The sequence below is a fragment of the Lepus europaeus genome, chromosome 8, assembly GCF_033115175.1.
Source record: "Lepus europaeus isolate LE1 chromosome 8, mLepTim1.pri, whole genome shotgun sequence".
NCBI lineage: Eukaryota > Metazoa > Chordata > Mammalia > Lagomorpha > Leporidae > Lepus > Lepus europaeus.
The window spans coordinates 122,901,615-122,917,236 of NC_084834.1; the positions used below are offsets into that span (position 1 = coordinate 122,901,615).

General features: G+C 51.4%; 1 long non-coding RNA gene across 1 annotated transcript; it reads left to right on the forward strand.

Annotated features, from left to right (window-relative positions):
* Nucleotides 1-5,147: 5,147 nt before the first annotated feature.
* Nucleotides 5,148-9,495, forward strand: LOC133765186 (uncharacterized). Its single transcript, XR_009866583.1, has 3 exons — nt 5,148-5,250; nt 8,823-9,009; nt 9,326-9,495. It is a non-coding gene; the product is annotated as an uncharacterized LOC133765186 (long non-coding RNA).
* Nucleotides 9,496-15,622: the final 6,127 nt, after the last annotated feature.

Genomic DNA, 15,622 nt, shown 5'->3' on the forward strand with positions numbered 1-15,622 from the left:
CTTGCCGAGGTCTCTGCCGCCGCCCCCAGGTGCGGAGCGCGGGTCCGCGGCCGGTGTCTCCAGCTTAGAGGCCAGGGCTCTTCACCCTTTCTTCCGGAGCTGCCCACTTCACGTCAGCCACGTCGACTCGTGTGGAACCAGCGCCGGCAGCAAGGACTGGGCTCGTATTTGAGTTCTCAGAGCGGAGCCAGTTTACTGTCGGGGCTGCATGAGGGAGTGTGCGTGCCTGCATGTGTGTCCATGTGTGTGCAGGCATGTGCAAGTGTGTGGGCATGTGTGCCCCTGTGTGCCTGCATGTGCTTGTGCGTGCCTTGTGTGAAGTGTGTGTGCAGGCATGTGTGTTTTTGTGGGCATGTGTTCCTGTATAACATGCCTGTGTGTGCATGCATGCATGGGTGCCTTGTGTGCAGATGTGTGCAAGTGTGTGGGCATGTGTTCCTTCTATACATGCCTTGTGTGCATGCCTGCATGGGTCTTTATGTGAATTGTGTGTACAGGCATGTCATGTATTCCGGTCTGTGTGTGCCTGTGTGGGTGCAGACCTGTGTGTACCTGTACACGTGTATGTACCTGAACATGTGTGTGCGCATGTGCTCCCTCCTGGTGGCACCTTCCATCAGTCTTCCTCTCTCTTCACAGCATGTTTTTTAAACATTTATCTATTTTTTTATTTTTTTATTTTTTGACAGGCAGAGTAGACAGTGAGAGAGAGAGAGAGACAGAGAGAAAGGTCTTCCTTTGCCGTTGGTTCACCCTCCAATGGCCGCTGCGGCCGGCGCACTGCGGCCGGCGCACCGCACTGATCCAAAGGCAGGAGCCAGGTGCTTCTCCTGGTCTCCCATGGGGTGCAGAGCCCAAGCACTTGGGCCATCCTCCACTGCACTCCCGGGCCACAGCAGAGAGCTGGCCTGGAAGAGGGGCAACCGGGACAGAATCCAGTGCCCCGACCGGGACTAGAACCTGGTGTGCCGGCGCTGCAAGGTGGAAGATTAGCCTGTTGAGCCACGGCGCCGCCAACATTTATCTATTTATTTGAAAGGCAGAGTCACAGAGAGGGAGAAGACAGAGACAGAAATCTTCCACCCACTGGTTCACTCTCCAGATGGCCACCATGGCCAGAGCTGGGCCAAGCCAAAGCCAGGAGCCAGGAGCTTCTTCTGGGTCTCTCCTGCAGGTAGCAGGGGTCCAAACACTTGGGCCATCTTTCACTGCTTTTCTCAGGCCATTAGCAGGGAGCTAGACCAGAACTGCAGTGGCCAGGGCACGAACCAGCACTGATATGGGATGCTGGCATCGAAGGGGGCAGCTTTACTGACTACAACACAAGGCCGGCACCCACAGCATTACTTGTAATGAATTCACTCCTAATCCGTTGAAACATTTCACCTGCAAACCCACAAGAATGCGAAGATTCTATCTGGGCTTCAGATTACGTTTCGAAAGCACTTCCAGCTGCATGGCTGTTAACCTGGGAGCATTAACCTTTCGGGACCTTTCAAGTTGCTCCACGAGCGAATTTAAATGTGTCCTTTTCTTCCTTTATTTACTGTGTTAGCTAATCGTTCTGGCATTCTCCTTGTTTCTGATACTAAGAAATTGCTTCATGCTGACTTGCACCATATATAAGTGCGTTAGAAAGTTTGTGGAAGGGGCTGGCACTGTGACATAGCAGGTTAAGCCACCCTCTGCGGTGCTGGCATCCCGCTGGCTTTGGGCTTGCCCAACCCTGGCCATTGCGGCCATTTGGGGAGTGAACCAGCAGATGGAACATCGCTCTCTCTGCCTCTCCCCCCGCCCCTCTGCCTCTGCTTCTCTGTTATTTTGACTTTCAAATAAATAAATAAATCTTCAAAATGAAGCTTGTGGAACTGAAAAATAAGTTTAGTTTGGGGTAAAAAAAATTGAAATCCATGAATACGAGGGGTCTTCAAAAGTTTGTGGAAATGCATATTATTGTAAAACTATGCGTGGGTTGCAAGAGTATTTAGCACCAAAATGAACACATTTTCATTCCATTCTGCACGAATCTTTTGAAGTTCGCTCATAGGTCTCTGACAGTTCCCAGAATGGCTTGTAGTCAGAAAAAAAAAAAATTAAACAGATATGTTTTCCAAGTAAAGAGGATAATTCTTCAGGAGTGGAGGTAAAGGAATACTTAAATATAAGTAATTGCTTAGGAATGCGCTTTGATCCCGTCATTTCTTAGCATGATGACACAGTGTAAATACATCCTATTTGCAGTGTTCTTGAAACAACTTATGGGAGCAACTTGAAGCCACTTAGGGCACTGAGGCTGCCCGGGGGCTTGTCCTAGGCTGTGGAAAGAGACGCTTCTCTCTGAAGATCTTGACTGAGAGCTCCCAAGAGAAGTATAGCGTAATGCCTCTTTGGGCCTAGCTCCTAAAGAAATGGAAAGAACGCTAAACCTTATTAAAACTTGGAAAACCTAGTGTGCTTAGTTGAAACTGTTCAGTGTGGTTTATCTAGATAAGGACATTGCAATAAAAGGAAATATTTTAGCCTTGGATTAAAAAAAATGGGCTTGTTCCATTCTTACTTCTTACAGCCCGTTTGGCATTCCATAGGGATCTATGGAATTTCAGCTCTTCAGAAATGTTTAAGTTGGTCATAAGGTGTATTAACAGGTTATGTTACTGTCAAGGCAGAATTCTTTTAGACATAACTGTTTCTTATGAGAAGTTATGCAGAAAAATATAAAAGAGAAAATAAAACTCATCTCACAGTAGCAGGAGAACCATCACTAACATGTGAGTGTCAGGGCTAGTGCTGCGGCCACTGCCTGTGATGCCAGCATCCCATATGGACACATCCCATATGGGACATGAACTGGACACCGGTTCATGTCCCAGCTGCTCCACTTCTGGGCCAACTCCCAGTTTACTTGCTCGCTCGCGCTCTCAACTCTGCCTTTCAAATAAATAAATCTTAAAAAAAAAAATTGGGTGTCATCTTTCCCATCACTTTTAAGCAGGAATATTGCAATTTGTTAAAATATTAGTGGACCAGGGGTATGGCTCTGCACGCTGGGCTGGCGCCATCCTCGCTTGCACACACACGTGGACTTCCCGCATCATTCTCCACGCTTGCACACACACGTGGACTCCCCGCGTCATTCTCCACGCTTCCACACACACGTGGACTCCCCGCGTCATTCTCCACGCTTCCACACACACGTGGACTCCCCGCGTCATTCTCCACGCTTGCACACACACGTGGACTCCCCGCGTCATTCTCCACGCTTGCACACACACGTGGACTCCCCGCGTCATTCTCCACGCTGCCACACACACGTGGACTCCCCGCGTCATTCTCCACGCTGCCACACACACGTGGACTCCCCGCGTCATTCCCCACGCTTCCACACACACGTGGACTTCCCGCGTCATTCTCCACGCTTCCACACACACGTGGACTCCCCGCGTCATTCTCCACACTTGCACACACACGTGGACTTCCCGCGTCATTCTCCACACTTACACATGCACGTGGACTCCCCGCGTCATTCTCCACGCTTGCACACGCACGTGGACTTCCCGCGTCATTCTCCACTCTTTTGCCATGATTTCCCGGAGCTGCAGAGTCTTCTGTCTTGTGAATGGACTAAGATGTTCTCTGACATCAGGTCCCTGCTGTGCACCCCGGGGCTCTTACCTGAGTTTGTTTGCTTGTTTGTTACAGCAAACAATGGTGCAATGGTGTGTGTGTGTCTGTGTGTGTGTGTGTGTGTCCATGCTTAGCTCTCTGGAACAGCAGGCATACGCTTTGGTTAAACTTTTCATATGAAGGTCTAAAGCTACATTGGCTGATTTTAAAGATTTCTTCATTTGTATTTGAAAGCCAGAGTAATTGGGATGGGGGCAGGATGGGGTACGGGAGAAAGAAAGATCTTTTATCCTCTGGTTCACTTTCCAAACAGCTGCAGCATCCAAGCCCGGTCCAGGCCGCAGTCTTGACCATGCTCAGTTGCCTTCCCAGGTGCACTAGCAGAGAGCTGGATCCAACAGGGGATGCCAGCATCCCAGGCGGTGGCTTAACCCACCGCACCACAACGTTAGCCCCAAACTGCACCAACGAATACTCCAGAAATGTGTGAGAGTAGTGGAGAGGCTCAGCACACAGCTCTGGATTCAAATCTTGTCTCTGCCACCCTCCAGTCATGTGACCTAGGACAAATGACAGAAATGTTATCATTTGAGAAAAAAGGGAATGACCGTACTTTTTAAAAGTTTATTTATACTTGAAAGGCAGAGTTAGAGAGAGAGAGAGAGAGAGAGAGAGAGAGAGAATCTTCCATCCACTGGTTCACAAGACAGAGGCTGGGCCAGACAGAAGCCAGGAGCCAGGAGCTTCTTCCAAGTCTTCCACGTGGGTGCAGCCGCCCAAGCACTTCAGCCATCTTCCACTGCCTTCCCAGGCACATTAACAGGGAGCTGGCTCAGAAGTGGAGCAGCCGGGACTCCAACGGGTGCCCATATGGGATCCTGGCATTGCAGGTAGTGTCTTAACCTGAAACACACAACGCCAGCCCCATGGTCACTGTAACTAACGCTGTGCACAATAGCAGTTAGCAGCCACCACCATCCAGAGACTCTTAACCACCAGGTGTCTCCACTCACTGATCCGCCCCATTGGGCAAATACCTCTTGAGTGCCCCCAGGTGCGCTGGGCCTAAGTCAGTGAACCAGGCCCTCAGGGAGTGGGGGAGGAGGTGGACGAGAGATAGCAGGGTCAGGAACCAGCCCCTGCCCCCCATGTCAGAGACAGCAAGGACTCCCAGGAATGCAGGACACAGAGGGGACTCGGAAGCAGTGCAATGAGGACAGGCACCCGTGAGACGGTGACAGCTGAGCCCGGGCTGGGGGTGGGGTGGCGGGTCCTGCAGGGTGTCTGTGTGCCTGGCGGTGATGTCAGACTGGTGGCAGGGCTCGGGGCCTGGCAGCTGGTGCAGGGGGAGTCACACGGAGTCAGGGCGGGGTGGATTACAGGGACCTTGTCCTCGAGTGGCTGGGGAGCTATTGCAGGGCTCTGAGCAGGGCAGTCACACGACGGGGCTTAGGTCAGGGGCCTGGCGGTGACTGCAGCCAGGATGGGGCAGGGAGCGGGGTGGGTGGACTGGCAGGGTTTCTGTGGCGTGAGAGAGGAACGGCCGTAGGGACTCGCTCCACTCTGAACCTGAGCCCCTGGAAGGATGGAGTTACCTGTAGCTGGGCTGCAGGCAGCGGCCATCAGGTGAACCTCTGGAGGGGGAGGGAGGGCTGGGAGGAAGATGTCCTTCCAGAAGTCACGGGCACAGGTGTGGTATTCTTGAAGCTGTTTGTCTCAGTCCACTCGCATTACTCTAAGAAAACGCCTTGGGCAGGTGCAGCAGCAGCAGAAGTTCACGGCTCACGGTCAGCAGGCTGGGGAGCCCGGGGCCAAGGTGCTGGCAGTTTCAGCGTCTGGTGAGGACCTGCTCCTTCACAGACACGGCAGGAGGGGTGAGGCAGCTGCCTCCCCAAACCCACCAGTGCAGGGCACAGAAGCAAAGGGGAGATCACACCCCCAGCTGCCCAGGCCATGCTGGCATTCTCTCCTTGATGCGGCTAAGGTGACAGTGACCTTGACCACAAACACCTGCCCTGCCTCCCAGACCCGGTGTGGCTCCTCGGCAGCATCTTCTCTTAGAGCTGCACCTAAGGTCTTCATCTGAGCTGTACCAGTTTTCATCTGAGTCCCCTGGGGAGTGGGCGACTTTGTTGCTCTTGGATCCTGAAGGTGTTGCAAGAAGATGGGAGAAAGAAGTGAGTCAGGCATGCCCACGACCGATCCAGTGGTGAAAGGAGAATGCTGGGGGCTCCTTAGTCAGGACACACGGTCAGGCACTGGGCACAGCTGTTAAGACACCCCCTGGGACGCCTACACCCCGCATCAGCTGATGTGAGTCCTGGCTTTGCTCCTGAGCTTCCAGCTAATGCACACCCTGGGAGGAAGCAGGTGACGGCTCAAGGGCTTGGGTCCCTGCCACTCATAGAGACCTGGATTAAGTTCCTAATCCCCTTTCAAATGCCCCCTCGCCACCCCACTCCAGCCACATCCCACGGGTGGTTAGGTTCTTACCAGCAAAACAGGGTGCTGTAAGGTTACATCAAAGTCTCCAAGCAAATGCACTGAGATGGAGCAGAGAGCCAACGACTGAACCCTGGGCTGCTGCACTGTACAAGGGGAGGGAGAGGAAGAGACAGCCCAGGAGACCAAGAAGGACCAACACGAACTGGGCAGAAAATCAGGAGAGCCGAGGCCCTGGAAGCCCAGAGAAGAAAAGAGGCCCCTGGCACAGAGGCCCAGGGTGTGAGGTGTCCGCAGAGATCAGGGTGGGGCAGAACTGGGGAGCCGGTGGCAGGTGCAGCAGCTGAGAGCAGGTGGGGGTGGGGGGAGGGCACAGCGAAAGGCCTGAGCAGAGCAGGCTTGAGAGCAAGTGGGAGGAGGATGGTGAGTGTGGCTAACGGACATGTGCAGTGTGTGTGTGTGTGTGTGCGCCAGAGAATGGGAGAAAGAAGGGTGTGAGTACGCTGATGGGGAGGGGGCCACTTCCCGGGTGGCGGTGGGAGAGGCCCTGGGGCTGCGTCTGGAGCAGGCTGCTCTGCAGAGCGAAGGAATCAGGAGCAGAGACAACCGGTCTGCAGGAGGAGCGGCTCAGGCCCTGAGACGGGGCAGATGTGCTGGGGGGTCTGCGGCCCCACTCTGCTCCCTGCCCGTGTCCTGTGTACTTCCTGAGCGCCGGCAGACGCCAAGCCTCAGGCTGCCCACCCGCTCATCGCACCAAGTGGGCCCAAGCCTCTCCAAGCCTTTGCCTCCCTGCGGCGGCCGTGAGCCAGGGCTGTCCACAGGCCTTGCTGGGGCTCAGGGGATGCCCCGTGGCAGCCTGAAGCGCTGAGTGCTCTTGCTGGGGCCTCCTGGACCCGCGGCCCTTCCTGGGGTCAAGAATGTGAAGCAGTTGCCCTCTCGTCCGTTACGGAACGCTGGGAGAGTCTGGTGCTAAAAAGAGTCATGCTAAAAATAAAACGCAGGGACTTATCTGAGTTTTATCAACCAAGCCGCCGACATCTACATATTTGGAAACATCTGTGCAAACACTTGGATATTTGGAGACGTAAGACCTGCTGGCATCGCTGGACACGTTCACAGCTCTCTGCTCCTTGGGTGGACGTCCTGGTCTCGTGCAGGTACAGCCAAGCCGTGACCGGCCCAGTGGAGATGAAGGCTCTGTCCCCAGTGACATGTCCATCCTCACATGGACACCAAAGGACAGGACACGGCGACCCCCGAGCCACCACTTACTTCACTTTGATACTGCCTGGGAAAGCAAATCTCCCCCCACACACAGAGCCAGCCTCTGAGCAAATGTTCGCTTTGTGTTTCCATTCCATTTCAAGCCATTAAGCCATTCTGATCCCATCTGTTACCTCCAAGAAATTACAGGTCTTTCTTTCATCTTCTTGTCAATTTTTGATAACATCTCAGACCTGCTGAAACCCTTCCACGCTGCGGCTGGTGTGCGCTCTGCAGGGTTCTTGCCAAAGCTGGCGGTTAGGTCAGCTTGGCTTTTGCTGCCTTGGGATGAAGTTCCTCCTGTCCCTGCTAACTCCCTGCAGAGATCCTGTTGGATAAGATGTGCAAGGTTGAATTGCACTGGAAATTTAACCGAGAGCTCTCTCTGTCCCACCCCGTTTAAAATCCTGGCTGCAGCCAGTCAGAAATTGAGTTCAGCTTCCTTTGTGGGTACACAGTACCATGATAAAGGATGGGCATTCTTGGAGCTGGTGCTGTGGCGCAGCGGGTTAATGCCCTGGCCTGTAGTGCCGGCATCCCAAATGGGCGCCGGTTCAAGACCCAGCTGCTCCACTTCTGATCCAGCTCTCAGCTATGGCCTGAGAAAGCAGAAGATGGCCCAAGTCCTTGGGCCCCTGCACCCACGTGGGAGACCCGGAAGAAGCTTGGCTCCTGGCTTCGATCTGCGCAGCTCTTATCTTTATGTACCCTGCACGCTGCCCCAAGGGCACGCATACTTAAGAGCGTGCACTTCGGCATCCTTGGGAGCTGGGCCCAGGTCACCAACACTGCCTCTCCCTCCACTGCAGCAGTGATCAGAGGCTGTCGAGGAGATTTTCTGTGCATGGTCCGACTCCAGGTGAGAGGGACGATCGGGGCAGCGGCTCAGCTGCCGGCCTGCTCCTCCTTCCCCTGTCCCCTGAGGTCCTGTGGGCGCTGTGAGCTGTGACAGCTGAACACCAGCGAGGATTCTGCTTCCTGCAGTGATAGCTGGAACACCACAGACGTCACTTTAACGAACCACCCCTGTATAAAGAGAGTGCTTGAATCGGGTGGCCAACACTGGCAGCTCGAATCGGGTGGCCAACACTGGCAGCTTCAATCGGGTGGCCAACACAGGCAGCTCGAATCGGGTGGCCAACACTGGCAGCTTCAATCGGGTGGCCAACACTGGCACTTGGACCTGTAAACCCCGCGTTTCCACGACACAGCACAGCAGTTGCTCCTTGCTCGTGTGACCTTTCAAGTCCATGTTCTTGGTCAGAGGCTTTCCCTCCACGCTGTGGTTTAGGGAGCTGCTCTTCTTCCAGGCTATGGGTTCAGCAGCCCCAATTCCTTGGAGTTCTCTGCACCCAGCTAACAGAGGGCAGGGGCACTGAATAGGCACAGCCCAGGGGCCGGCACTGCGGCGCGATGGGTTAAGCCACTGCCTGTGAAGCCAGCTTCTCACTTGGGCGCTGGTTCGAGTCCCGGCTGCTCCATTTCCGATCCAGCTTCCTGCTGATGTGCCTGAGAAGGCAGTGGAAGAAGGCCCCAGTGCTTGGACCACTGCAGCCCACATGGGAGAGTTGGATGGAGTTCCAGGCTCCCGACTTCAGCCGAGACCATCCCTGGTGGTTGCATTCTGGGAGTGAACCAGTGATAGAAGCTCTCTGTCTCTCTCCTTCTCCCTGCTTTCAAGTAAGTAAATAAATCTTAAAAAAAAAATTAAAAAACACAGCCCATGTCTTAAGGCCACAGCCAGAAGTGGCACATCACCTCTGGTCACATTCCTCAGTGGGCATTGGCCCTGCGTCCTGGTCGGATGCAAAGGTGGCCAGGAAGGGGCCATAGGATTCCTCTGAGCTTCAGAAGGGGAAACACTCACTTAGAGGTACTTTGTAAAAATCTGTGGGAGGGGCTGGCACTGTGGTGTAGTGGGTAAAGCTGCTGCCTGTTGTGCCAGCATCCCATATGGACACCGGTTCTAGTCCCAACTGCTCTACTTCCATTCCAGCTATCTGCCAAGGCCTGAAAAAGCAGTAGAAGATGGCCCAAGTGCTTGGATCCCTGTACCCGCATGGGAGACCTGGAATAAGCACCTGGCTCCTGGCTTCGGATCAGTGCAGCTCCAGCCGTTGTGGCCAACTGGGGAGTGAACCAGTGGATGGAAGACCTTTCTCTCTCTCTTTGCCTCTCCTCTCTCTGTGTAACTCTGACTTTTAAATAAATAAAATCTTTTAAAAATAAAAATAAAAAAATAAAATTTGTCCAACATGAGAACCAAAGTCTGAAGCTCTTCGCTGTGGAAACAGAAAAGCATCGCGCCTCCTTACAAAACCTGAGAGGCACCGTGCAGGAAGAGCCCTCAGCTGGTCACACTTAAGAACACACACACAGGGCGGCCAGATAAAACACAAGCTTGGGGAGTGTAGCAATGACTCGAAGGAAAATCCAAAGGCAAAATCGGGCAGTGATTGGGGAGGAGGCCACGGTCCCACCAGACATTGCTGTCCGCAGACAGTTTCCACACCATGGCCACATGCAAATAAACAACACTCTGCAGTGTCCTGATTCTTCACTAATTTGCCCCAGACTTAAAGTCCAAGGCAAGAAGTTCTCATTAGCTGATGCGCACCAGTTCCCCTGGTGCATGGCCGCGTCCCAGATGCCTCAACACGGGGTTGATCACTGCAACCATCCTAACAGAAGCCAGAACCTGCCCTTGGCCAAGTGCACACAGCAGCAGACTCCACGAACAGGAAGGCTGTTTAGATACTGGACAGCAAAAAGCCAAAGTCCACCAGAAGCAGCAAATATTAGAGCGACTTAGAAACCTCTCCTTCCCCACAAAAGGCACCGTTTTCAAAATGTTGACTCCACCCCTCTCCCCCATGAGCAGCTTCTGTCAAATCACCAAATGATGATGAAATTGCTCCCAAGATTTCACCCCCTCCCCATTGGCCTGTAGACCCAGCGCCTTCCCAAGCCAATGGCTGGCAAGCCTCCTCTGGGGACGTCACAGACCGGCTCTAATACTTATAGAGAAAGACAAATGCATGAGAAGAGCCAGGCCAACTCGCCAGGAGGTGGAGGAGGGCTCTCGGAGGCAGGAAGGTGAACTGTGAAGCTGTGAGCACCCAGGCAGTGCGGGAGTGGACAACACATTGGTGGGGAACGGAGAAAGATGCTGGAGAGATCCGTGCGTCGTGGCAGCCTGGGACGGGGCAGGGAGGCTGGCTGTCCTTTTCAGAGCACTCGGAGAAGCCCTCTTGGAAGTGGGCAAGATTCCCTGAGGTATCTGACGACTGCAGGGGATTAAAAGTCATCAGGAGCTTCCGGTTCTTGACCCTGGAAGTTGCTTTCCGAGGGGGCCTGCAGGTCAGTGCGTCTCTGTAAGCCTCCACCAAGGTGTACCAGGGTCAGGGCCCAAAAGTGCTAATGGTGGTCGGGGAGCCCACTCACTCCATCTTCAGGTACCTGTGGGAGTGGCCCGGATCCAGGTGTGGTCTATAAGCAGGGGAGGGCGGCATGGCTGCTTCTGGTGAGTGCACGACTCCCGCACTGGATGACGAGAGACTCCCTGTAAAACAGGGCAGGAGAACGCCCAGGGTGTGCAGAAACAGGGCATTACTCTGCTACAAACTGCGTCCAACCAGAAATGGGCAGAGAAGTGGGAAATGGTGCAGAAGGAGTACAGTTGGAGGGCTTTTAGGGGTCTCTTATTGGAGATAGAGTTCTAAAACATTTGTTCAGGGCCGGCGCTGTGGCACAGCGGGTAAAGCTGCCACCTGCAGCACTGGCAGCCCATATGGGTGCCAGTTTGAGTCCTGGCTGCTCCACTTCCAATCCAGCTCTCTGCTATGGCCTGGAAAAGCAGCAGAAAATGGCCCAAGTCTTTGGGCCCCTGAACCCATGTGGGAGACCCGGAAGAAGCTCCTGGCTTCTGATCGGCCCAGCTCCAGTTGTTGTGGCCATCTGGGGAGTGAACCAACAGATGGAAGATCTCTCTCTGCCTCTTCCTCTCTCTCTCTCTGCCTTTCCTCTCTCTTTGTGTAACTCTGACTTTCAAATAAATAAATAAATCTTAAAAAATAAAATAAAATAAAATAAAATAAAACATTTGTTCCTATTATTTTGATTACTCTTATGTTAATACCAGATGACAATTAATGCTCTGTGATTTTTATTTTCAAAATAATAATGGTAACAAGGAAGTTGGATACATTTTATACAGTGCCCATTCAGAAGTTTCCTGTACCCTGAAGGCTTCCCCAGACCTTGGTGGCAAATCCTTCCTCTGGAATGAATACATAGATAGATAGAGATAGATATACATACATATTTTTTGAAGCAATAACTCTTTGGCCTTCCTTTCTTTTAAGTAACTAGAGTTTGATGTTTTATTAGAAACTAAAAAAAAAATAATATATTTAAATAGGCTCTACTATATTGTATAATACAACACCTAAGCAGAAATGAGTGGTGGCCCAGTGAGCCCTGGTAGAAATCACAGTTTCACTGATTTTTCTCACCAGCAGAAAACACTATGTATCTGAGCACACTCAGCATCAGTTTGGAATAAAGAGAATTGGATGTTACAGATAAAACAAAGAAATTCAAGGGAATATGTGTTCCACACCCTTAACACAGACACAAGGAACACAGCGGGTAGATGAGAGGTCAGAGCTGGAGCCACAGGAGAAACCCGGCTACAGACACTGTGACCATGGAAGCTACGCAGTAAATAATAGTCGGTGTTGCACAGAGTGGGTAGAACCCAGCTCACAACCAAACAAGGCATTTCTTAGCTTTGATGTCAAAGCATTTTACCTTAACAGACACTGCAGTCACTACATTTGTGTTATGACAATCCTTCATCAAGTGTCCTTTCTTATAGCTTGTTATTATGATGGTATCTAAAAGATTTAATTAAACCATCCGCTGCGAAGAATTGAAAGCAAAAACCACAGTCAACATCGATGGGCGTGTCAAAAACAGTCAAACGCACACAGATATTCAAGGATGGCATTTTGGGACATTGGACACATGCAATCTCATTCCCAAGAATCCTTAGCTCTCAGCTGTCCCACGGCCCCACCCGTTGCTTTAGCGGCATCCAAGGCTTCATGGGAAGCAAGCCCTCGCCGGGACAGACATTCTCAGTTTGTGGTTGAAACTGGACATGTAATATCTGGTCCATGGGGCCGGGGTTGTGCCCTGGGGGTTACGCCACCACTTGAACAGCCAGAATTCCATATTGGAGAGCCAGTTCCAGTTCTGGCTGCTCCACTTCTGTCCCAGCTCTCTGATAATACGACTGAGAAACAGTGAAAGAAGGCCCAACTATTGGCCTCGGCTATTCACGTGGGAGACCCAGATGGAGTCCCAGGCTCCTGGCTTCAGTCTGGAGTAGCCTTGGCCATTTTGGCAATTTGGGGAGGGAACCAGCAGATGGAAGATGGCTTTTTCTCTCTCTCTCCCATATATATATATATATGCCATCAAACTTTATCTTAAGAATATTAATTCCAGGTGGAATAAAAACTTAAACATGAAAAATTAGAACAAAATTAATAAAATATTTTAAAAAATAAAATAAAATATTTAAAACCAAAAAAAGTATTGGCCAGACCCAAACAGATAATACCATGTTTGCTCTGATATGTGGTGGTTAATGTAGAATACAAAAAAATCCCACAATGTCTAAGAATGAAACCGACATCTTATGATTTGATTATTGTTTACTTATTGAACATTATGGTTACTGATGGATTAAGCCATTGATTATAAAGTAAACTGAAATATAAAGTAAGTCGTTATTGCAAAAATTAAGGAAAAAAAGAAAGGTAGGAAAGAGGAGGAACTGAGGGAGGAAGTATGGTATTCTTCTTAGAATTATATGTATGAAATACATGAACCTGTTCTCTTTAAATAGCTAAAAATTTTTAAAACTGTTGGAATGGTGGTGCCGGCACTGTGGTGTAGTGGGTAAAGCCGCCACCTCCAGTGCTGGCATCCCCTATAGGCACCGGTTCGTGTCCTAGCTGCTCCACTTCTGATCCAGCTCTCAGAAATGGCCTGAGAAGGCAGTAGAGGATGGCCCAAGTCCTTGAGCCTCTGCACCCGCATGGGAGACCTGGAAGAAGTTCCTGGCTCCTGGCTTTGGATCGGCACAGCTCCCAGCCATTGCAGCCAACTGGGAGTGAACCATGGGATGGAGGACCTCTCTCTCTCTCTCTCTCTCTCTCTCTCTCTGCCTCTCCTTCTCTCTGTGTAACTCTGACTTTCAGATAAATGGATCAATCTTAAAAAAAAAAAAAAAACTATTGAAATGATTGTGGCACACAGCAAGTTTAGCTTACAGCCTGGGACACTGGCAGCCCATATGAGCACTGGTCCCAGTCCCTGCTGCTCTACTTCCAATCCAGCTCCCTGCTGACGTGCCTGGGAAGCAGTGCAGGATGACCTGAATGCTTGGGCCTCTGAACTCACCTGAGAGACCTGGATGAAGCGCCTGGCTTCGGTCTGGCCTGCCCCTGCTGTTGTGGCCATTTGGGGAGTGAACCAGTGGATGGAGGATCTCTATCTTTCCCCTTCTCTCTGTAACTCTCTTTCACATAAATAAAATAAATCTTGGCGGAAAAAAAAAAAGTACTGGAAGGGCCAGAGGACAGAAGCCAGGCGGCTGCCACTGCATGACCGACTTCACGGGCACCTCAACAATATTACAATCAGATGTCACAGAGCTTCCACTGCCCCACAGCAATCAAGGCCAGGGAGCTGGTGATCAGACACCGGGATGATGGGCTCATAACTCTGCATCTCTCCACGCGGGCTTTCCAGTGGGACAGCTGCAGGACCTGGCATCTGCCACACTTCCATCCTCCGCACCTCACATGACTGCCTCTGCGGGCTGCAATCCCATTCCTAGCTGATTCCTAGCTGCAAGAGAGTCTGTGAAACTGTGGATTTTCATCTTGTCTCAGGTGACAAACGGGAGATGATTCTCTTTAGTTAGTACTGGGGTCTGAATGTTTATGTCTCCCTTCCCAAATCTGTATGTTGAATTTCTCAGCCCCTCCCCAAGACAGGTTAGGAGGTGGGGGCTGGGGAGGTGATGACATTAGAATGGTGGAGCCCCCAGGAGAGGGATCAATGCCGTTATGAAAGAGGCTGGGACAAATCCTTCTCTCCTCCACCACGTGAGGCTGGAGTGAAAAGAAGGCTGTGCTGCATCTTCCAGAGCCTTGGCCTGGACTGTGCAGCCTCCAGAACTGTGAGAACCAACACCTGTTGATCATACACCACTCACTCACTCACTAGCATGTCGTTGCGCTAACCAGCACAAGCTAAGATAGTAAGAACGGAATTTATGGGGCCAGCGCTATGGCATAGCAGTTAAAGCCACCACCTGCCACGCCGACATCCCAAATGGGCACTGGTTCTAGGCCCAGCTGCTCCACTTCCAATCCAGCTCTCTGCTATGGCCTGGGAAAGCAATGGAAAATGGCCCAAGTCCTTGGGTCCCTGCACCCACGTGGGAGACTTGGAAGAAGCTCCTGGCTCCTGGCTTTGGATCAGCCCAGCTATGGCCATTGCAGCCATTTCGGGAGTGAACCAGCAGATGGAAGATCTCTTTCTCTCTCTGCCTCTGCCTCTCTGTAACTCTGCCTTTCAACTAAATAAATAAATCTTTTAAAAAATGGAATTTAACACCTGGAGTTACAAGGTCCAAGATATGTTAAGCGCCATACAGAAAGATGAACCTCCCCAGGTTTCAAGAGGAAACAGAATCATTCTCTCTCTCTCTCTCTCTCTCTCTCTACCTTTCAAATAAATAAAATAAATCATTTTTCAAAGAGAAGGAAAATAAAATTTTGGAAGGATGCAAACCAGTTTTGAGCACAGGTTGCTAGCACAGACTGGTGTATGGGGTGGGGGGTTGGGCTTTGGAATGCTGTGAGCAAAGGAGTAAAGCAGAATGAGAAACATGAGCAAAAAGGGGGAAAAAAAAACAAGCAAAATTCAAAATTCCCATTGTTTTCAGCACGACTCAGAGTCAACTTCCCAAACCTACCGCCTAAAAGTTCACGTACCAACACCGACCTCCCAAAGGACGGCATCACTCCTCCGGGGGCGCCATTGTGATCCATGCACATGACAGCAACTACTGAGCCAACCGGGGCTGAAAGTACCCACATGCTTCAGGAAGGAATCTTTTCCATTCTGGAAAGCTACTTGGCAAACACCACAAAACTTTCACACCCAACAATCCAGAAATTTCACTTCTAGACATCTATCCTAACAGAGA